The 23580-nt window shown below is 44.8% G+C and overlaps 1 long non-coding RNA gene across 1 annotated transcript; it reads left to right on the plus strand.

The window, feature by feature from the left end:
• Window positions 1-1426: 1426 nt before the first annotated feature.
• On the plus strand, window positions 1427-2276 carry LOC138950147 (uncharacterized). Its single transcript, XR_011450523.1, has 2 exons — window positions 1427-1637; window positions 2114-2276. It is a non-coding gene; the product is annotated as an uncharacterized lncRNA (long non-coding RNA).
• Window positions 2277-23580: the final 21304 nt, after the last annotated feature.

A 23580-nucleotide genomic window follows, 5' to 3' on the forward strand; every position in this document is an offset into this window, starting at 1 on the left:
GGTTTGATGGCTAGCTACGCAAAAATTAAACACCCTAATTGGTTAATACCGAAAAGTTTGTCTGCACTGGTCGATAAACAGCCATGGACAGCCAATCGGCCCGGATTGGCAGCGGTGTGGCCGCCATGTTTTCTCAGCAAGCGAGCAAGCCCAAAGCTACCTAGCGTTCGAGGCGAGAATCCTAGCGTCCCTCGCGGCGAGAGTTGCCCAAGAAACAGACCTTCCTCGCCCCATTCGCCAATCTCGCCTGTAAGAAACGGGGGACAGATCTCCAAACAAGAGAAGAAACTGTGTTTGTGCTGATGTTATTCTGAGAATTAGAAGAATCAAGGTCACTTGTGTTCTTTTTTTTTTCTTTTTTTTTTCTATCACAGATCGTTGATCTTTATTTGTGTAAACAAACGGTATGTTTATATTTCATCAAGATTGCATAATTGCATGGTTGTACCACCTTTTTTTTCTTGAAAATGTGATGACACTTTATCTTGCAAAAGGGTGTATACCTAGCAAACGCCCACCTACTACTGTTACCCGAAATGTGCGGAAGGGGGAGGTGGGCGGGGGGGGGGGGGGGGGCGTTTGCTAAAGATTTTACGGTATTAAAAGTAAAATGGATTCATGATTTCTGGTTACAAGTATTAAAAGTAAAATGGATTCATGATTTCTGGTTACAAGTATTAAAAGTAAAATGGATTCATGATTTCTGGTTACAAGTATTAAAAGTAAAATGGATTCATGATTTCTGGTTTCAAGTATTAAAAGTAAAATGGATTCATGATTTCTGGTTTCAAGTATTAAAAGTAAAATGGATTCATGATTTCTGGTTACAAGTATTAAAAGTAAAATGGATTCATGATTTCTGGTTACAAGTATTAAAAGTAAAATGGATTCATGATTTCTGGTTACAAGTATTAAAAGTAAAATGGATTCATGATTTCTGGTTTCAAGTATTAAAAGTAAAATGGATTCATGATTTCTGGTTTCAAGTATTAAAAGTAAAATGGATTCATGATTTCTGGTTACAAGTATTAAAAGGAAAATGGATTCATGATTTCTGGTTACAAGTATTAAAAGTAAAATGGATTCATGATTTCTGGTTACAAGCATTAAAAGGAAAATGGATTCATGATTTCTGGTTACAAGTATTAAAAGTAAAATGGGTTCGTGATTTCTGGTTACAAGCATCCACAGTAAAATGAATTCATGATTTCTGGTTACAAGTATCGACAAGGGCAAGAAACATGCACAGATAAAATATAAGCAGTGAAGCGAGCTTATGATATTGCGCCAGTTTAAAACCAGTAAGTAAGGAAGAAAGGAAGAAAGAAAGGACAAAAGAAGGAACGAAGAACAAAGAAAAAAGAGAACAAAGAAAAAAAGTCAGAAAACGCATTATTGAATTATAATTTTAAAGTGGATAGTGCTTACATAAAAAGATGAAGAATTGTTGTTGAAGAAAGAGATAGTTGAAGAGGATTTAGCAATGTTTTGGATACAGGAACAACAACAGTACCAAAAAAAGGTTCCACATTAAATATATTGATGACGGGAAGAAAAAAAAAAAATTGTTAGCATGGAAAAGACACAGCTAGTCAAACGCAAAAACAATAGATGATCTGTTAAGGGCAGATGGCCAGGTTATACAACAAGTCAGGAAGGGCAGATGGCCAGGTTATACAACAAGTCAGGAAGGGCAGATGGCCAGGTTATACAACAAGTCAGGAAGGGCAGATGGCCAGGTTATACAACAAGTCAGGAAGGGCAGATGGCCAGGTTATACAACAAGTCAGGAAGGGCAGATGGCCAGGTTATACAACAAGTCAGGAAGGGCAGATGGCCAGGTTATACAACAAGTCAGGAAGGGCAGATGGCCAGGTTATACAACAAGTCAGGAAGGGCAGATGGCCAGGTTATACAACAAGTCAGGAAGGGCAGATGGCCAGGTTATACAACAAGTCAGGAAGGGCAGATGGCCAGGTTATACAACAAGTCAGGAAGGGCAGATGGCCAGGTTATACAACAAGTCAGGAAGGGCAGATGGCCAGGTTATACAACAAGTCAGGAAGGGCAGATGGCCAGGTTATACAACAAGTCAGGAAGGGCAGATGGCCAGGTTATATAACAAGTCAGGAAGGTATGTGGATGTAGCAAGTACAGTTTTATAGAAAGAGATATGAAACAAGTGAGTTTGTATATTTCACGTACATTTTCCTTCTTTATGTGCAATATATTAGACACAGGATGGCAGAAGAAAACAAAAGAAGAAAAGAGGTTAACAATAGAAACAAAGAAAACAAGAAAAGTGAAAACAATATCTTCAAAGTCCTCGGATGCAGCTCTGCAAAAAAAGTTGTAGAGTGGTCTATCATGCTACTCGAATTTGCTTACTTCCACCACGTCTGTTAGACAACATGAGGATTACAAATCTAAAGTGATTGTTTGAGCCAAAGACATCTTGCGAGAATAGAGCTGACAACTGTCTACGCAAACACATGAACACACTTCAGACCCTTGCAAAACACGATTAGCGAATGAACACTCCTTGTTCAATTGAGATAGTCAATCCACAAAAAGCACTACACCTATCCTCTAAAACAAAAACTAATATCAAGAAAAACAGTAAACACAAACAAAGCATACATGAATTAAAATGAGTGGTGGGTGAAAACATATTAATATATGTCATACTTTTCTGCGTATGTTTTGGCAGCTTTGAAAGCACCACTACTTAAAACAATAACATTGTTTAATGAACATGATCCATGATTTTGGCTAACCAGGCTTAGGTCATACCGGGATTTGATACAAGCAAAGAAGTGTGTAACGTTTCAAAGTTCTGGCCTAAATAGCTTTAAGAAATTGATACATTTTCTTTATGACAAATTCGTTTATGGTTGTCAGTTCGTGCAGCTGTCCATGCAGTCTAACACTGCTCATTGCTACGACTCGCCGCTCTTGCCCAGGTGATTAAATACAATCAAACAGAAAAAAACTACTCTGGTTCACAGTAAAAGGCAAATCCATAAGTAACATTGTTGTGTGGAGTTTACTGACAGACGCCTTGCTAGTAATGAATGGATACCCAGTACAGACGCCTTGCTAGTAATGAATGGAAACCCAGTACAGACGCCTTGCTAGTAATGAATGGATACCCAGTACAGACGCCTTGCTAGTAATGAATGGACACCCAGTACAGACGCCTTGCTAGTAATGAATGGATACCCAGTACAGACGCCTTGCTAGTAATGAATGGATACCCAGTACAGACGCCTTGCTAGTAATGAATGGATACCCAGTACAGACGCCTTGCTAGTAATGAACGGACACCCAGTACAGACGCCTTGCTAGTAATGAATGGATACCCAGTACAGACGCCTTGCTAGTAATGAATGGACACCCAGTACAGACGCCTTGCTAGTAATGAATGGACACCCAGTACAGACGCCTTGCTAGTAATGAATGGATACCCAGTACAGACGCCTTGCTAGTAATGAATGGACACCCAGTACAGACGCCTTGCTAGTAATGAATGGATACCCAGTACAGACGCCTTGCTAGTAATGAATGGATACCCAGTACAGACGCCTTGCTAGTAATGAATGGACACCCAGTACAGACACCTTGCTAGTAATGAATGGATACCCAGTACAGACGCCTTGCTAGTAATGAATGGACACCCAGTACAGACGCCTTGCTAGTAATGAATGGACACCCAGTACAGACGCCTTGCTAGTAATGAATGGACACCCAGTACAGACGCCTTGCTAGAAATGAATGGATACCCAGTACAGACGCCTTGCTAGTAATGAATGGATACCCAGTACAGACGCCTTGCTAGTAATGAATGGATACCCAGTACAGACGCCTTGCTAGTAATGAATGGATACCCAGTACAGACGCCTTGCTAGTAATGAATGGACACCCAGTACAGACACCTTGCTAGTAATGAATGGACACCCAGTACAGACACCTTGCTAGTAATGAATGGACACCCAGTACAGACACCTTGCTAGTAATGAATGGACACCCAGTACAGACGCCTTGCTAGTAATGAATGGACACCCAGTACAGACGCCTTGCTAGTAATGAATGGATACCCAGTACAGACGCCTTGCTAGTAATGAATGGATACCCAGTACAGACGCCTTGCTAGTAATGAATGGATACCCAGTACAGACGATTATACGCTCAGACACAAAATCAAAATCCATAACATACTTGCACAAAATACATTTCATATAATTAAGAAAAATCCTTACTCAGTCACTGCGAGTTTTAGTTCAGAACACCATGCTACAGAAGAACTGACAAACTATTTGAACAGGTCACTTGAATACAAAACAAATCGAAAACCATTACTTTCAATTTTAGTTTCAGACAACATGCTAGAAACCAAAAGAAATAAACCAACGAAAAATAATGAGAAGATTGAATATGAATGCATGCAAATAAAAAGCTCAAACGGTATAATTATAAACACATAAAAACTACTGCTACGTGGGGTTTTGGATGCGAGCACTTAACTTGAACGGAACTTGTTTGTTTGTTTGTTTGCTTAACGCCCAGCCGACCACGAGGGGCCATATCAGGGCGGTTTGAACGGAACTGAAAACATCTAAAATAAATCATGTCCCTTGACACGAATATATGAACACACAACTCAAAGAGAATGACAAGTACATACACACTGCTGTCCTTCACATTTGTAGGCAAATGCAGAAGTAATGTTGTACTGTGATTCAGGTAGAAAAAAATAGAAAACAGTTCATGACCTATAGTCCTTGATCTGAACATTTTTTTTTATCAAAAAGTATCCTATTAAATCGTTTGTTGTGGGTTAGTTTAAGATTTTATGTGCTAGGTTTGGATAATTCAATTTCTTGAAACGGTAGCTTTTATGTGTGATTCTGTCATTGAATGATGCAATGTAGGCGACTGGTTATGTCCTCAAGAATGGGGGTATGGTTTTTAAAACTGGAATAACTCTGATGCTTTTGCGAGTACAATTTTAGGTTATTATTTATCACACAAAAAAGTCAAAAATACAGGTAAACAAAAAAGAATCAACGTAATATTACGTAAATGTTAAATATGACGCCACAGACTCAATCACAATCATGGAAGAATTTCTAAAGCTAGATAAAACTGTTTCATACAATTGAATATTCTGAGAGAGTGACTCCCCTTGGGGGTACATTGTACGATCACCGACTTATATGAAAACAAAACACGTGTATTACACTGAAAAGCATGATAAGCCCCAAAAGTAGCTTTGTTTGCATGATAAGGTACATCTTTTTAGTTTTAGACATCTTGCTAGATATGAACTAAAAACAAAGAATTATAAGAACAGTTAACCTGAATAAAAAAAAAAAATACGATGATCGCAGGAATGTCACTACTGTTCACAGTGGTAAGTAATACTTAACTCACTCCAATGTTTCTGTTTACAACAGATTACTAGAATTAAACGGGAAACTTGTATGAAAAGTCATGTCTTTTTTTTTTTTTTTTAACGCCCAGCCGACCACGAAGGGCCATATCAGGGCGGTGCTGCTTTGACATATAACGTGCGCCACACACAAGACAGAAGTCGCAGCACAGGCTTCATGTCTCACCCAGTCACATTATTCTGACACCGGACCAACCAGTCCTAGCACTAACCCCATAATGCCAGACGCCAGGCGGAGCAGCCACTAGATTGCCAATTTTAAAGTCTTAGGTATGACCCGGCCGGGGTTCGAACCCACGACCTCCCGATCACGGGGCGGACGCCTTACCACTAGGCCAACCGTGTCGGTAAAAGTCATAAGTACAGTAACCCACAAAACATGTAAAAAAAAGCACACCAGCGTACTGTGCCATAACAAGCAGCCGTGAACCACCTTGTAAGCCCCCCCCCTCCCCTCTATATGCCAATCTAGCTCCGAAGTAGGTGTGCGTGTAATGTACACTGTTCATAAGCAGTACCTCGTTAGAAAGAGCAAATGTTGGTCGCTTAGTTTAAAACATTTCTGTGGCTATAAATTTTGTTTGTTTGTTTGTTTATTTGTTGCTTAACGTCCAGCCGACTACGCAGAGCCATATCAGGACGAGGAAGGGGGGGATGAAGGGGGCCACTTGTCAAGCGATTCCTGTTTACAAATGCACTAACCCATTACTTGTGTCCCAGCAGGCTTTAGTAAAACTAAATTAATACCTACTGGAAGATTACCAGTTTCCAGTATGTTAAAATAGGCTTAACCTATCTACTGCTGGACTTACATCAGAACACTAACAGATTAAACTATACATGAATCGCGAGACAAGCAGCAAGAGAAGAGATTTTTGGAAAAAATACAGGTGAATGAGCAAGAAGGCAGAAAAAAGAAAAGAATTCATGAAGAAAAAGAGAGCATGACAGGAAAGAGGAACCAAAAATCTACCTAACAGCAAACTAGAAAGCTCCTGCGGTTCCAAAAACAGGAGGGGCTTTTAATTTCATAACCGCAGTGCCCCACTGCGGGATGTGGATAAAAAGCATCCTCAGGGTCCCTCTCATTCTAAAACACTCGTGTTCGTGTGTGTGCAATTGCTTCGGCAGAAGGGAACTTTAAAAACAAAAAGATTTACGACAGAAATCCTTTTGCTCTTTGGCTTTTTTAACAAATGCTCAGAACTCAAATGAAAACAGCGTGAGTGTATGAACAAATATCACATACACGCACCGAATGAATGCCTTACCTGTAATCAAATCATGTCTACTCATCCAAGCCATCTAGCTAACGACAGACAAAGCATCATCAAACACCGATCTTTTCGGAAAGCTGACCTCCTCAACCTCGAAGAGCTTTCAACATCCTCATCCTCTTTTGACTCTGTTGTCCAGCTGGGAAGCGAAAGTATGAACTCGACAGTATCATTTAATGACAGCCTCTTGTCATCATACAAAATTGTCACTGTCGAGTGAGGAACTTTTAAATCATAAAAAGAAATCAGTGTTTGAAAAGATATCTTTTTTCCTGACACTATTGATCCAAAGGTGGGGGGGGGGGGGGGGCGTTTACTAGGTACTGTGCCCTATGCATAGCTTTTGACCACAAGTAAGAGGTGGGCGTTTTCTAGGTAGTTTACGGTACTCTTGTTTACAATGAAAAATAACTCCACAGCTTATGCATAGTTATATTGTGATTTTACAGTTTAAATTAAGGCAATTTACTGGAACAAACCAATCGCATTCACCAAACGATGACAATAACAGTAAACGTGACAACACTTATTAAGAGAGAACAATCAGAAAATAAAAAGTGCTCGATCTTGTTCAAGCAATGATCTACGATGATTTGTAGTATAAAGACATTCCAAATTGACTTCAAATTCTTCATTCTGTTAACCTCTTGTAAGGCGTAATGGGGCTTTAAAAGATAGGTTCTGTGTTTGCAATTAATTGGTCAGATAACCAATCTAATTACACAACCCTGGTTTATCTGAATCTTGGCATGGCATCATATTCAAAAATATTATTATTCATTTTTTCTGGTCGATTTCTGGTCGATTTCTGTGATTGTTTAGACTTGTTTCAAAACTCTATGACAGTATCACATGCAAAATATTAACGACATTTTAGCATAGTCGATTTTAGGATTCAAGTGATGTCATGTCTTGAAGACGGTTTGTTTGTAAAGACCAGAAAATAATCAGTAAGAAATCATGCAAACAGTCAAAACAAAATGCATGCATACGAAATCAAAATGGGCGATAGACACATGAAAACTACATATGCTGTTGTTCAAATTAGAAGGCAAATGTATTGGTGTTATCGGGGTGTCTGTGATACAACCAGACATGGACACTGTTAGGCATATATTCAAGCCCCCACCCCTCTACTTCATGGAATTGTAGCCAGAAGCTGTCCTCTGCAAAACCAGGCATGAGAGACTGTATGTCCATTCTTTTATCTGTATCAATAAAGCTTTCAATAATCTACCAGTCTTGTTTTCTGATTCTTGATTTTGTAATGTTAGCAGTATGTCTGTGTTGGATTGTACAATGCACAGTTCACTGACATTCCCCACGGAGCACAGAGAGTGTCTACCTGTGTGGAGGACGACGTGTGCAGCGTCTAGCTGACTACACTGAACTGCTGGTGCCTGATGTAGCTACAGTTTGCGACGGCGTCCCCTGACCTGTCTCACGGATGGTTGGCAGCACCTGGGAGTTCAGCGCTGCCTCTATCATGTGGTCAATGGAGCCAAGGAACTTAGTCGCCCAGGCTGGAGGAGTGTCTTCGCTGGCTGGTGATGATTTAACGGCAGTTTGGGTTGGTGTTTTTGAAAAAGATGAAGCTTTCTCTGAGCTTCCAGTGGGAGTGTGTAGCGGCAGTCTGGCGTCCAGCGCTGAGTTGACTGCAGTTTGTATTGTGTGGTCAATGAAACCAAAGAGCTGAGTCGCCTGCAACCATTGTTAAAATTAAACACACACACACACACACACACACACACACACACACACACACACACACACACACACACTCTCTCTGTGTTTCTATGACATTTTCTGTAGATTCATTCATCCATTCATCCATCCACACACACACACATACACACACATACACACACACACACACACACTCACACACACACATATACACACACACACACGAACACACAGACGCACACGAACACACAGACACACACACAGACAAACACACACACACACACACACACATACTCGAACACACATACACTTACTTGTGTGGAATTAAACATATCTGTCTCACTGAGTGCATACATGGCCTGCTCATCCTCAAACTTCTGCAGCTGCCATCGCTTTAAATCTGCAACAAAGAGCAACAACAGCAGCGTGTAGTGTTGTCTGTCACCTTGTTTACAGTATGGACCATATACACAACATAATAACAAAATACTTACATCGCATGTAGCATTTCAAAACCAAGAATCCATAATTATCTCTCACCTAAATGGTAGATCGATGATATTGAACACAGATCGCCTTGGTTTCCTCACATCAAAAGTGTCCAGAAAACAGCATTTTGACAGGTAACAAACGTGACATGAGGTGTACGAACTTTATTCGGTTGACTACATGTTCTCTTTTCAAGCGAGTTCGTTAACTTTGTCATCAGCATGTTTTCTGTGTTCAACATGCATGCCATGACAACTGCCCATGTGTTCTGTTTGACCTTTTGATCAGGGGCGAAGTTTAACATTGACCGGTCACTATCGTTTCATTGGGGACACGGCCATCAAAGTGACATGTTTACGTTCAACGGCAGAATAAAAGACGAAGATTTTCTATTAATCCCTTTACTTGAGAATGCAACTAAATAATAAACTTTGGTTTGAATGTTGCCTGGGTGTGGAGTCAGTGATTAGAGTAAGAGTGGTTGATTGTGTCTGAGTGTTTTGTACGATAAAAGGTATTCCTATACCTCTCCCAAAACGTAGGGGAGTTACAGTGATTAGCACACAAAACTCAACGTTAATCCCGTTTTCTTCCACAATACTAAGTGGCCTTGCTTGTGCTGTGTCTTCTGCTTACCATACTCACTGTTAGGAAACGCTGTCGTTGCTGAACTTTGGTTCGGTTTTGTGTGTTGCATGTGGTTGACTTGTTTGTACTTTGTGGGAAAGTACCGATATTATGTTTTGTAAACACAATATTTATGTTTGCACGAGAATGCAGGTGAACTTTCTAGTCCTGTCAAAACAAGTTGTTTACCACGTTGTTTTGAGTAGTGGGTTCGTGGCGTTCGTTCGGATTAAGTGCGTCGGCGCTTTTGATGTACGTCACAGAGAACGTCACTGTTCTAGTCCATAGACGGCTCGTATAATGTAGTTGTATCATGTTCGGTCTGGAATATTCTCGAGATTGAGTATTTGCTATATAGGCCGGCGCGATTTGTATGAAAAAAAGCTTCTATTTGAGTTCTGCTACGTTGTGCAGTTGTATGTATTGAATGCTGAATAAATCCTCGAACTCAATTTGACGAGTTGTTTTCTGTTGCTGCGAAGACAGACGACGTAGAATAAAAGAACACAACTATACGACGTTTGAGAACTTGTGGCAATCTCAAGTGTCGTGTAACAATTGGGGGCCAAGCCAAGGATCTACGTTTAACGCCAAGGGTTTTCCAGCAACAAGGACCAGTGTCAAGACAGTCACAGGAGGTAGCCATCAATCGGGTGTATCCTGAGGGATCAGTATTGAGACTACGGAACCGTGGATTCGGTGTGACTGGTGAAGAGTTTGGTAATCGCCGCAGCTCGGTACGGTGAGCGACGCCGGAGTGTATCGGGATTACAGAGGTTAGCTGCCGTTTGGACGAGACGGACTTCGTCGCGGAGCTAGTGCATTAATACTACGAAATACGACTGAGGTACATCGCGTACGTATCCTGAGCAGAGTGCGCCGTCACGTTAGACGAGGAGGGTGGCAGCCTGCGTCTACGAAGGTGAACAGCGACGAGAGAAGCATCGGAGGTGCAGTAGAGACTCTGTTCTTTTAGAAGACTACATTCGTCTACGTTCGTGGCTATGAAATAATACAGACGAACGCACCGAAAAAGACCAGAATGGCTGAGTTCTGGGCAAAAGGAGTTGAACTGGGACTGAAAGGCAAGCAGCTGACGGAGTTCGTCCAGTCCCAGACACGACTGCAAGCGCAGCGTGAAGAAAGACAAGCGCAGCGTGAAGAAAGACAAGCGCAGCGTGAGCGTGAAGAAAGACAAGCACAGCGTGAAGAAAGACAAGCGCAGCGTGAGCGTGAAGAAAGACAAGCACAGCGTGAAGAAAGACAAGCGCAGCGTGAGCGTGAAGAAAGACAAGCACAGCGTGAAGAAAGACAAGCGCAGCGTGAAGAAAGACAAGCGCAGCGTGAGCGTGAAGAAAGACAAGCACAGCGTGAAGAAAGACAAGCGCAGCGTGAAGAAAGACAAGCGCAGCGTGAGCGTGAAGAAAGACAAGCACAGCGTGAAGAAAGACAAGCGCAGCGTGAGCGTGAAGAAAGACAAGCACAGCGTGAAGAAAGACAAGCGCAGCGTGAAGAAAGACAAGCGCAGCGTGAGCGTGAAGAAAGACAAGCACAGCGTGAAGAAAGACAAGCGCAGCGTGAAGAAAGACAAGCGCAGCGTGAGCGTGAAGAAAGACAAGCACAGCGTGAAGAAAGACAAGCGCAGCGTGAGCGTGAAGAAAGACAAGCACAGCGTGAAGAAAGACAAGCGCAGCGTGAAGAAAGACAAGCGCAGCGTGAGCGTGAAGAAAGACAAGCACAGCGTGAAGAAAGACAAGCGCAGCGTGAGCGTGAAGAAAAAGAAGCACAGCGTGAAGAAAGACAAGTGCAGCGTGAGCGTGAAGAAAGACAAGCGCAGTGTGAAGAAAGACAAGCGCAGCGTGAAGAAAGACAAGCGCAGCGTGAAGAACGACAAGCGCAGCGTGAAGAAAGACAAGCGCAGCGTGAAGAAAGACCAGCGCAGCGTGAGCGTGAAGAAAGACAAGCACAGCGTGAAGAAAGACAAGCGCAGCGTGAGCGTGAAGAAAGACAAGCACAGCGTGAAGAAAGACAAGCGCAGCGTGAGCGTGAAGAAAGACAAGCACAGCGTGAAGAAAGACAAGCGCAGCGTGAGCGTGAAGAAAGACAAGCACAGCGTGAAGAAAGACAAGCACAGCGTGAAGAAAGACAAGCGCAGCGTGAGCGTGAAGAAAGACAAGCACAGCGTGAAGAAAGACAAGCGCAGCGTGAGCGTGAAGAAAGACAAGCACAGCGTGAAGAAAGACAAGCGCAGCGTGAGCGTGAAGAAAGACAAGCACAGCGTGAAGAAAGACAAGCGCAGCGTGAGCGTGAAGAAAAAGAAGCACAGCGTGAAGAAAGACAAGCGCAGCGTGAAGAAAGACAAGCGCAGCGTGAAGAAAGACAAGCACAGCGTGAAGAAAGACAAGCACAGCGTGAAGAAAGACAAGCGCAGCGTGAAGAAAGACAAGCACAGCGTGAAGAAAGACAAGCACAGCGTGAAGAAAGACAAGCACAGCGTGAAGAAAGACAAGCGCAGCGTGAAGAAAGACAAGCACAGCGTGAAGAAAGACAAGCACAGCGTGAAGAAAGACAAGCGCAGCGTGAAGAAAGACAAGCACAGCGTGAAGAAAAAGAAGCACAGCGTGAAGAAAGACAAGCACAGCGTGAAGAAAAAGAAGCACAGCGTGAAGAAAGACAAGCACAGCGTGAAGAAAGACAAGCGCAGCGTGAAGAAAGACAAGCACAGCGTGAAGAAAGACAAGCGCAGCGTGAAGAAAGACAAGCGCAGCGTGAAGAAAGACAAGCACAGCGTGAAGAAAGACAAGCACAGCGTGAAGAAAAAGAAGCACAGCGTGAAGAAAGACAAGCACAGCGTGAAGAAAGACAAGCACAGCGTGAAGAAAGACAAGCGCAGCGTGAGCGTGAAGAAAAAGAAGCACAGCGTGAAGAAAGGCAAATGGAGCTGAAACGCGTAGAGCTCAAGATAGAAATGGAGACGAAGCGCTTAGAGCTTCAGACAGAAATGGTGCGTGTTCAAAATGAGCACGCGGCACCACGCCAAAGAGATAACCAGCAGCAAATGCTACACAGGGCACCGAAACTTCCAGCATTCGCTGACGGGAAGGACCAGATCGACTGCTACCTTGCAAGGTTCGAGAGGTTCGCCGAGAGTGCTAGATGGCAGCGCGACGACTGGGCGATTCAACTCAACGCACATTTGACTGGGGCAGCACTTGAGGTCTACACTAGACTCTCAAATGATGACGCCAGAGACTGTGATGTACTGAAGGAAGCTCTGTTGCGTTGCTACAACTTCACTGAAAGGGGCTACCGTCAACGCTTCCGCGAATGCCAGCCATTGTCTGGAGAGACACCGAGCCAGTTTGTGGAGCGCCTGTCGTCATACCTGCAGAAGTGGGTGGAGTTATCAGGTGAAGAGCAGTCATACGAGAGTCTGCGGGACTTGATCGTGAAGGAGCAATTCCTTAATGCCTGCCCGAAGGACCTGGCGACCCGCTTGGAAGAGCAAAAACTGCGGGGTTTGAAGGACATTACTGATGCCTCTGAGCGTTATCTCATTGCTCATGGAAGGACCCTGGGGACGTCAAAGTCAACGAAACCTTTTCAGAAGAGCGGAAACCAGGCAAACCAACCTGCCAAGGGACAAACTGAGTCCGCACCATTATCCAATGAAGGGCAGAACATAACGTGTTTCCATTGCAATGCCAAGGGCCACCGAGTCGCCAACTGCCCCCAAAAGAAAAATAACGGACATGTCAATGACAAAGCGCAAGAACATCGACGGAGATATTACGACAAGAGTGGCTCGAACCAACAAGCATGTGCGAGCAGCGTCATACTTCCAAGGGCTGCCGAGCAAGTGGCTACACCATCGGACGTGGAAGAATGTATATCTGATGGCCAGCTTCTACTCGCCAATGGCAAGTCAATCTCTGTCGTCGCCAGCGCAGCTGTGTCAGTGTCGAACATGCCCGTGTCGAAGGGATTTGTTGAGAAGCAGGAAGTGACTGTTCTCAGAGATTCGGGCTGCAATGGGGTCATCGTCAAAGAGGATCTGGTGCCGACAGAGAAGTTCACTGGTGACTTCAAGTGGACGCTCATGGCTGACAGCAAATGCGTGAAGGCACCAGTGGTAAAAATCCAGATCGATACTCCATACTTCACCGGAGAAGTTGAGGCCGTCTGCCTGAAGAAGCCCTTGTACGATCTACTAATTGGGAACATTGGGGGTGCGAGACGTCCTCATGACCCTGATGTCGAATGGAGAATGGGCTCAGCTCAGCCTGCTGCTGAGGAGGAAGACCCACTGCCATTCGCGAATGAAGATATCAGCGAACTGTTACGAGATGACAGAGCTACTGTGCATCGCCGCGACCAGCCGCAGGTTGTAAGCGCTGTGACGACCAGAGCCCAGGCGAAGAAGGACAAAACAACTACGCCACTCAGGGTCACCAACAGTTCTGCAACTGCTGTCGTGGACAGGGATCAGCTGATTCAGCTACAGGAAGCTGATTTGACCTTGACAAAGTACAGGAGTCGTCCTGTCAAGGAGATGACTAAGGGCGAAGGCACTGTGCACTTTGAGGTGAAGGCCAAGATCCTGTACAGAGTGTTCCAGCACGCGAGAGTCAACGGTGGGAAGCCATTACGTCAAGTTCTGGTGCCTCAACCACTTAGGCGCCAGGTGATGGAGGTGGCCCACGACTCTATTATGGGAGGTCACCTGGGTGTCAAGAAGACATCAGACAGAATCCAGGCTGCGTTTTACTGGCCAGGACTGCATGCAGATGTGACTCGATTCTGCCGATCGTGCGATATTTGCCAGAAAACCATACCTCGAGGAAGGGTCCCAAAAGTACCGTTGCAGAAGATGCCTTTGATCGACCGACCTTTCAAGAGGGTGGCCATAGACCTCATCGGCGAGATAAAACCGCCAAGTGAAGCGGGTCATCGTTGGGTACTGACCCTGGTAGACTATGCAACCAGGTACCCAGAAGCCGTGCCTCTGAAGAAAATTGACACCGAGACTGTTGCCGAGGCACTTGTGGACATTTTCAGCAGAATTGGGGTTCCTGAAGAGATCCTCACAGACCTGGGGACACAGTTTGTCTCTGAATGCATGGAAGAGGTCAACAGGCTGCTGAGCATTCGTCACTTGACTACGACACCCTATCACCCGATGTGCAATGGGCTGGTCGAAAAATTCAATGCGACGCTGAAGTCCATGCTGAAGAAACTATGCAGTGAGCAGCCAAGGCAGTGGCATCGCTACATCAATGCCTTGCTATTTGCATACAGGGAGGTGCCACAAGAGTCCACTGGATTCTCCCCGTTCGAGCTGATGTACGGGCGGACCGTGAGAGGCCCGATGCAGATACTAAAGGAATTGTGGACGAAAGATGTGGACACACCTGAAGTGAAGAACAGTTACCAGTACGTGTTTGAGTTGCGAGAGAAACTGGAGGAGACTCTCGAGATTGCGAGAGAAAACTTGAGAAAGTCTCAGGATAGTGGAAAGCACTACTACGACCGCAAAGCCGTAAACAGGAAGTTTACACCAGGTAACAAAGTGCTGATACTGCTTCGCATTGATCACAACAAACTACTGATGCAGTGGAAAGGCCCATACGAGGTTGAGGCCGTGGTAGGGATCAACGACTACAAGGTGAATGTCGGCAAGAAGTCCAAGATCTACCACGCTAACCTCCTGAAACTGTATGTGGAGAGACCTCCGGAAGCAGTACAGGTCGCAGCAATGGTGGAAGAACCAGCCGAACTAGACGAGTTCGACGGTGAGGAACTACTGGAGTTGGGAGACCTCCACAAGAAAGAGGGAGTGGATGACGTCAAGCTAGGACCTGACCTGACAGAAGATCAGCAGAAGGAGCTGCATGATTTTATGGGCGACTTCACCCATAGGTTCTGTGATGTTCCAGGCTCTACGTCCTTGGTCGAACATGAAGTCCACCTCACATCTGACGTTCCTGTTCGCTCAAAACCATACCCTATCCCGTTTCAGGCTCGGGAATCCTTGAAGAAGGACATCGACAACATGTTGAAGATGGGGGTCATCCGTGAGTCATCATCCCCTTACTCATCTCCCGTTGTTGTTGTCAAGAAGAAAGACGGCACAAACAGGGTATGCATTGACTTCAGGAAAGTCAATAAGATCACCGTGTTTGACCCTGAACCAATGCCGACGGCAACTGATCTATTCCGACAGTTAACCGGCAGTAAGATCTTCTCAAAGATCGATCTCAGCAAGGGATATTGGCAGATTCCTGTGCGCGAAGAGGACATACCAAAGACCGCCTTTGCAACTCCAGACGGAACGTATGAGTGCCTGCGGATGCCTTTTGGCATGGTGAACAGTGGTGCTACCCTGAAGAGGGGAATGCGAAAAGGAATGAAGAATGTTGTGTACTACTGGGATGATCTGCTAGTCCACACGGAGACCTTTGCGGAGCATCTGGAGACTTTGAGGGAACTGTTTTCCCGCCTGACAAAAGCCAATCTGACCGTGAGACCCAGCAAGTGCATTTTGGGGACCGACAACGTTGATTTCATAGGTCATTCACTGAAGGAAGGTCAAAAGGGGCTTTTGTTGGAAAACGTCACCAAGATCCTCCATGCGCCCCGTCCTGAAACCAAGAAGCAGGTGCGATCCTTCCTTGGATTGGCTGGGTACTACAGAGAGTTCATTCCAAACTTCGCCGCCATAACGGCGCCTTTGTCGGACATGACCCGAAAAGGATGCCCCAACCGAATACTCTGGGGACCAGCTCAGGAGAAGGCATACCAGACCGTGCGCGACCTGATGTCACGAGACCCGGTGCTACGCCTTCCTGATACTGCCAAAGAGTTCATCTTGCGTACAGACGCATCGGACGAAGGGATCGGCGCCATGCTGATGCAAGAGCATGGAGGTAAACCGTTTCCGGTCAGCTATGCCAGCAAGAAGCTGTCAGGAGCCGAGAAGAACTACTCGACCATGGAGAAAGAGTGTTTAGCCATCGTGTGGGGAATCAAGAAATTTGAACTCTACCTCCAAGGGGTGAAATTCGTGCTTCAGACTGATCACAAACCCCTCACCTACCTGAACTCTGCAAAGTTTGTAAATAATCGTATCATGAGGTGGGTGATGTACTTGCAGAACTTTGATATGCGAGTGGAATCGATTAAGGGTTCAGACAATGTTGGAGCGGATTTTCTCAGCCGAGTATGTGAGTAAAACTGTGTTCATTCTCCAACAGACTAATGTACATACCTGGATTTTAATCTTTTATGTATACATAATATGTGTACAGGTAGCGTTTCAATGATTGAAAGAAATTGGGTAAATTTCTTCTTGTGTTGGGGGTAATGTTAGGAAACGCTGTCGTTGCTGAGCTTTGGTTCGGTTTTGTGTGTTGCATGTGGTTGACTTGTTTGTACTTTGTGGGAAAGTACCGATATTATGTTTTGTAAACACAATATTTATGTTTGCACGAGAATGCAGGTGAACTTTCTAGTCCTGTCAAAACAAGTTGTTTACCACGTTGTTTTGAGTAGTGGGTTCGTGGCGTTCGTTCGGATTAAGTGCGTCGGCGCTTTTGATGTACGTCACAGAGAACGTCACTGTTCTAGTCCATAGACGGCTCGTATAATGTACTTGTATCATGTTCGGTCTGAAATATTCTCAAGATTGAGTATTTGCTATATATGCCAGCGCGATTTGAATGTTAAAAAAGCTTCTACTTTGAGTTCTGCTACGTTGTGCAGTTGTATGTATTGAATGCTGAATAAATCCTCGAACTCAATTTGACGAGTTGTTTTCTGTTGCTGCGAAGACGGGCGACGTAGAATAAAAGAACACAACTATACGACGTTTGAGAACTTGTGGCAATCTCAAGTGTCGTGTAACACTCACACAAAACTCAACGTTAATCCCGTTTTCTTCCACAATACCAAGTGGTGATTAGACTGGCCTTGTTTGTGCTGTGTCTTCAGCTTTCCATACACACACAAAACAAGTGTGCAAAATGTATCCTAATGCAAGTGGATAGTCACTTTGAGAGAGAAACGCATGTTGGGCTCCCCAATAGCAAAGAATGACTGCGGTACTTACACAATGCCTGCTTTGACGTGTCGATACCTTCTTCAGCGCTGAATACTCTTGTAGACACGTCATTTGTGGTGAACTCTCTACCGAGTCTCCAGTATACGCCGTTGATGGTGACCGTGAGTGTGGGGTCTTGTCGCCACAGCATGACGCGCTTGGTGCCGCAACGGACACTGTAGTTGTCTGCACAGCACACACAATACATTATTCACAGTGTGGGGTCTTCTCGCGACAGCATGACGCGTTGGGTGTTGTCACGGACACTCTAGTTGTCTGCACAGCACACACAATACATTATTCACAGTGTGGGGTCTTCTCGCGACAGCATGACGCGTTGGGTGTTGTCACGGACACTCTAGTTGTCTGCACAGCACACACAATACATTATTCACAGTGTGGGGTCTTCTCGCGACAGCATGACGCGTTGGGTGTTGTCACGGACACTCTAGTTGTCTGCACAGCACACACAATACATTATTCACAGTGTGGGGTCTTCTCGCGACAGCATGACGCGTTGGGTGTTGTCACGGACACTCTAGTTGTCTGCACAGCACACACAATACATTATTCACAGTGTGGGGTCTTCTCGCGACAGCATGACGCGTTGGGTGTTGTCACGGACACTCTAGTTGTCTGCACAGCACACACAATACATTATTCACAGTGTGGGGTCTTCTCGCGACAGCATGACGCGTTGGGTGTTGTCACGGACACTCTAGTTGTCTGCACAGCACACACAATACATTATTCACAGTGTGGGGTCTTCTCGCGACAGCATGACGCGTTGGGTGTTGTCACGGACACTCTAGTTGTCTGCACAGCACACACAATACATTATTCACAGTGTGGGGTCTTCTCGCGACAGCATGACGCGTTGGGTGTTGTCACGGACACTCTAGTTGTCTGCACAGCACACACAATACATTATTCACAGTGTGGGGTCTTCTCGCGACAGCATGACGCGTTGGGTGTTGTCACGGACACTCTAGTTGTCTGCACAGCACACACAATACATTATTCACAGTGTGGGGTCTTCTCGCGACAGCATGACGCGTTGGGTGTTGTCACGGACACTCTAGTTGTCTGCACAGCACACACAATACATTATTCACAGTGTGGGGTCTTCTCGCGACAGTATGACGCGTTGGGTGTTGTCACGGACACTCTAGTTGTCTGCACAGCACACACAATACATTATTCACAGTGTGGGGTCTTCTCGCGACAGCATGACGCGTTGGGTGTTGTCACGGACACTCTAGTTGTCTGCACAGCACACACAATACATTATTCACAGTGTGGGGTCTTCTCGCGACAGCATGACGCGTTGGGTGTTGTCACGGACACTCTAGTTGTCTGCACAGCACACACAATACATTATTCACAGTGTGGGGTCTTCTCGCGACAGCATGACGCGTTGGGTGTTGTCACGGACACTCTAGTTGTCTGCACAGCACACACAATACATTATTCACAGTGTGGGGTCTTCTCGCGACAGCATGACGCGTTGGGTGTTGTCACGGACACTCTAGTTGTCTGCACAGCACACACAATACATTATTCACAGTGTGGGGTCTTCTCGCGACAGCATGACGCGTTGGGTGTTGTCACGGACACTCTAGTTGTCTGCACAGCACACACAATACATTATTCACAGTGTGGGGTCTTCTCGCGACAGCATGACGCGTTGGGTGTTGTCACGGACACTCTAGTTGTCTGCACAGCACACACAATACATTATTCACAGTGTGGGGTCTTCTCGCGACAGCATGACGCGTTGGGTGTTGTCACGGACACTCTAGTTGTCTGCACAGCACACACAATACATTATTCACAGTGTGGGGTCTTCTCGCGACAGCATGACGCGTTGGGTGTTGTCACGGACACTCTAGTTGTCTGCACAGCACACACAATACATTATTCACAGTGTGGGGTCTTCTCGCGACAGCATGACGCGTTGGGTGTTGTCACGGACACTCTAGTTGTCTGCACAGCACACACAATACATTATTCACAGTGTGGGGTCTTCTCGCGACAGCATGACGCGTTGGGTGTTGTCACGGACACTCTAGTTGTCTGCACAGCACACACACAACATTATTCACAGTGTGGGGTCTTCTCGCGACAGCATGACGCGTTGGGTGTTGTCACGGACACTCTAGTTGTCTGCACAGCACACACAATACATTATTCACAGTGTGGGGTCTTCTCGCGACAGCATGACGCGTTGGGTGTTGTCACGGACACTCTAGTTGTCTGCACAGCACACACAATACATTATTCACAGTGTGGGGTCTTCTCGCGACAGTATGACGCGTTGGGTGTTGTCACGGACACTCTAGTTGTCTGCACAGCACACACAATACATTATTCACAGTGTGGGGTCTTCTCGCGACAGCATGACGCGTTGGGTGTTGTCACGGACACTCTAGTTGTCTGCACAGCACACACAATACATTATTCACAGTGTGGGGTCTTCTCGCGACAGCATGACGCGTTGGGTGTTGTCACGGACACTCTAGTTGTCTGCACAGCACACACAATACATTATTCACAGTGTGGGGTCTTCTCGCGACAGCATGACGCGTTGGGTGTTGTCACGGACACTCTAGTTGTCTGCACAGCACACACAATACATTATTCACAGTGTGGGGTCTTCTCGCGACAGCATGACGCGTTGGGTGTTGTCACGGACACTCTAGTTGTCTGCACAGCACACACAATACATTATTCACAGTGTGGGGTCTTCTCGCGACAGCATGACGCGTTGGGTGTTGTCACGGACACTCTAGTTGTCTGCACAGCACACACAATACATTATTCACAGTGTGGGGTCTTCTCGCGACAGCATGACGCGTTGGGTGTTGTCACGGACACTCTAGTTGTCTGCACAGCACACACAATACATTATTCACAGTGTGGGGTCTTCTCGCGACAGCATGACGCGTTGGGTGTTGTCACGGACACTCTAGTTGTCTGCACAGCACACACAATACATTATTCACAGTGTGGGGTCTTCTCGCGACAGCATGACGCGTTGGGTGTTGTCACGGACACTCTAGTTGTCTGCACAGCACACACAATACATTATTCACAGTGTGGGGTCTTCTCGCGACAGCATGACGCGTTGGGTGTTGTCACGGACACTCTAGTTGTCTGCACAGCACACACAATACATTATTCACAGTGTGGGGTCTTCTCGCGACAGCATGACGCGTTGGGTGTTGTCACGGACACTCTAGTTGTCTGCACAGCACACACAATACATTATTCACAGTGTGGGGTCTTCTCGCGACAGCATGACGCGTTGGGTGTTGTCACGGACACTCTAGTTGTCTGCACAGCACACACATTATTCAGAGTTTATTTGGGGTCTCACTGCGCTGGGTGCCGCTAAGGACATTGTAGGTGTCTCTACAGCACTCACTTTAGCTGATTAAGGTTGATCTTTGTGCTCGACATTACAGACGTAAGAACTAAGGCAATGTGTGTTGCGAACCGAAATATCAATACCTTTGTCGTAGTTGCCCTACAGCCAACACACTGCATACCCATGATGATTGAAAAATTGGTCATGTCCACCCCCCCCCACACACACACAAACATACAAACACACACACATACACAAACATACATACACACGCACACATACACAGTCAGCTAGACACGCACACACACACAGTCAGCTAGACACGCACACATACACAGTCAGCTAGACACGCACACACACACAGTCAGACAGACAGACAGACAGACACACACACAAGCGCGTGCAATGACCGACGCACATGCAATTACACACACACAAGCACACAAACACTCACACACACACACACACACACACACCCACACACACATACACACACTCACACACAAACATTCCGCCATGTGTATCAGAGAAAGAGACGGAGGGGGGCGGCGGAGTGATAGTGGGAGAGAGAGAATGAAACACAGACGGAGAGCCCCGAATATCCTTGGCATTCGTTGTCATTAATCCAACAAAATAAGTGCACAAATTTGTGGCCCACAAACTGCAAATGTGCCTCACAATTTTTTTAGCTTATTTTTATGGGACACAATTTGGTTTTGTATTTGTATTTATTTTTTATTTATAAAATAAGGGGCACAAATTAAGCTTCATAAAAAATAAGGACAAATATTTGTGGGTCTTAAACAGTGGTTTTGCCCCCCCAAAAATTGTGGGCTCTTTTTTTAAATTTAGTCAAGTTTTGACTAAATGTTTTAACGTGGAGGGGGGAATCGAGACGAGGGTCGTGGTGTATGTGTGTGTGTGTGTGTATGTATGTGTGTGTGTGTGTGTGTGTAGATCGATTCAGACAAAACTACTGGATCGATCTTCATAACATTTTACACGAGAGTTCCTGGGATTTATATCCCCGAACATTTTTTTTCTTTTTTTGATAAATACCTTTGATGACGTCATATATGGCTTTTCGTGAAAGTTGAGGCGGCACTGTCACGCCTTCATTTTTCAATCAAATTGATTGAAATTTTGGCCAAGCAATCTTCGACGAAGGCCGGACTTCGGTATTGCATTTCAGCTTGGTCGCTTAAAAATTAATTTATGACTTTGGTCATTAAAAATCTAAAAATTGTAAAAAAAAAAAAGAATCTAAAACGATTCAAATTTACGTTCATCTTATTCTCCATCATTTGCTGATTCCAAAACCATATAAATATGTTATATTTGGATTAAAAGCAAGCTCTGAAAATTAAATATATAAAAATTATTATCAAAATTAAATTTTCGAAATCAATTTAAAAACACTTTCATCTTATTCTTTGTCGGTTCCTGATTCCAAAAACATATAGATATGATATGTTTGGATTAAAAACACGTACGCTCAGAAAGTTAAAACAAAGAGAGGTACAGAAAAGCGTGCTATCCTTCTCAGCGCAAGTACTACCCCGCTCTTCTTGTCAATTTCACTGCCTTTGCCGTGAGCGGTGGACTGACGATGCTACGAGTGTACGCTCTTGCTGCGTTGCATTGCGTTCAGTTTCATTATGTGAGTTCGACAGCTACTTGACTAAATCATAGATGTGTATTTACAGGATCGCCAACTCGTTGCGCGCGCTCACCAAGTAGCGGAAAGCGGAAAAGACGATTTTGACAGTAACTTTACTTCCGGTGCAGTCTTTCAACACATGGAGAAGAAGGAGAATTTCGAAGGGGAGGTGGAGTTTGTGGCTGAGGTATGTGAAAAGCAAACAAACCAATACAAAAAGATTATTGCTGATGATTGAAATGAGTCATGTGAATCAACAATAAAGATTGAATGTGGACGGCACGTCATTATTTTTGTTTTTAACACTTGAAACGCGAGAGCATCTGACCCACTGGTAAAACCTAAGCTGTGCACGCAAGCTGATCAGCAGATCGTTTTTCTGCAGAATTCTCGCTCACATCGGCCACTATTTTAGCTCAGCGAACCGATACATTTGCAACAGAACAATTTCTGAATGTTAGAAATTCTGCTGTAGATTTATAGATACCCTTTCTATTCCATGGTGGTTGTTTTTCAGGGGGAAAGTGCCGACATCTCAATCGCTGGAAAGATGACAGCATCACCATAAAAGAAACTGCAAGAATTGCCAAAAGTAAGTAACAATATTGACAGATCTGTGTAAAAGACTATATGAAAATTTAGAACTGGAACAACAGATATTCAAGAAATAACCGATAAGTGATATATATATAACTGAACCATTGATTGATTTGAATGTACATCATGCATGGAAGTTAAAAATGGTGCAGGAACTTAAGTCAGATCAACACATCAAAAAGATCAGTGCAATATATTTGTTTTCTTTCCCCTCCAGCATAATTATTAGTTATCGTTAGATTTGACTGTGATATCAACATTTATCAGTCTGAATGTCTCGAAAGGCTGAATCATATCAGATCTCGGCGTTAGATTTGACTGTGA

The sequence above is a fragment of the Littorina saxatilis genome, linkage group LG16, assembly GCF_037325665.1.
Source record: "Littorina saxatilis isolate snail1 linkage group LG16, US_GU_Lsax_2.0, whole genome shotgun sequence".
NCBI classification, from domain to species: domain Eukaryota; kingdom Metazoa; phylum Mollusca; class Gastropoda; order Littorinimorpha; family Littorinidae; genus Littorina; species Littorina saxatilis.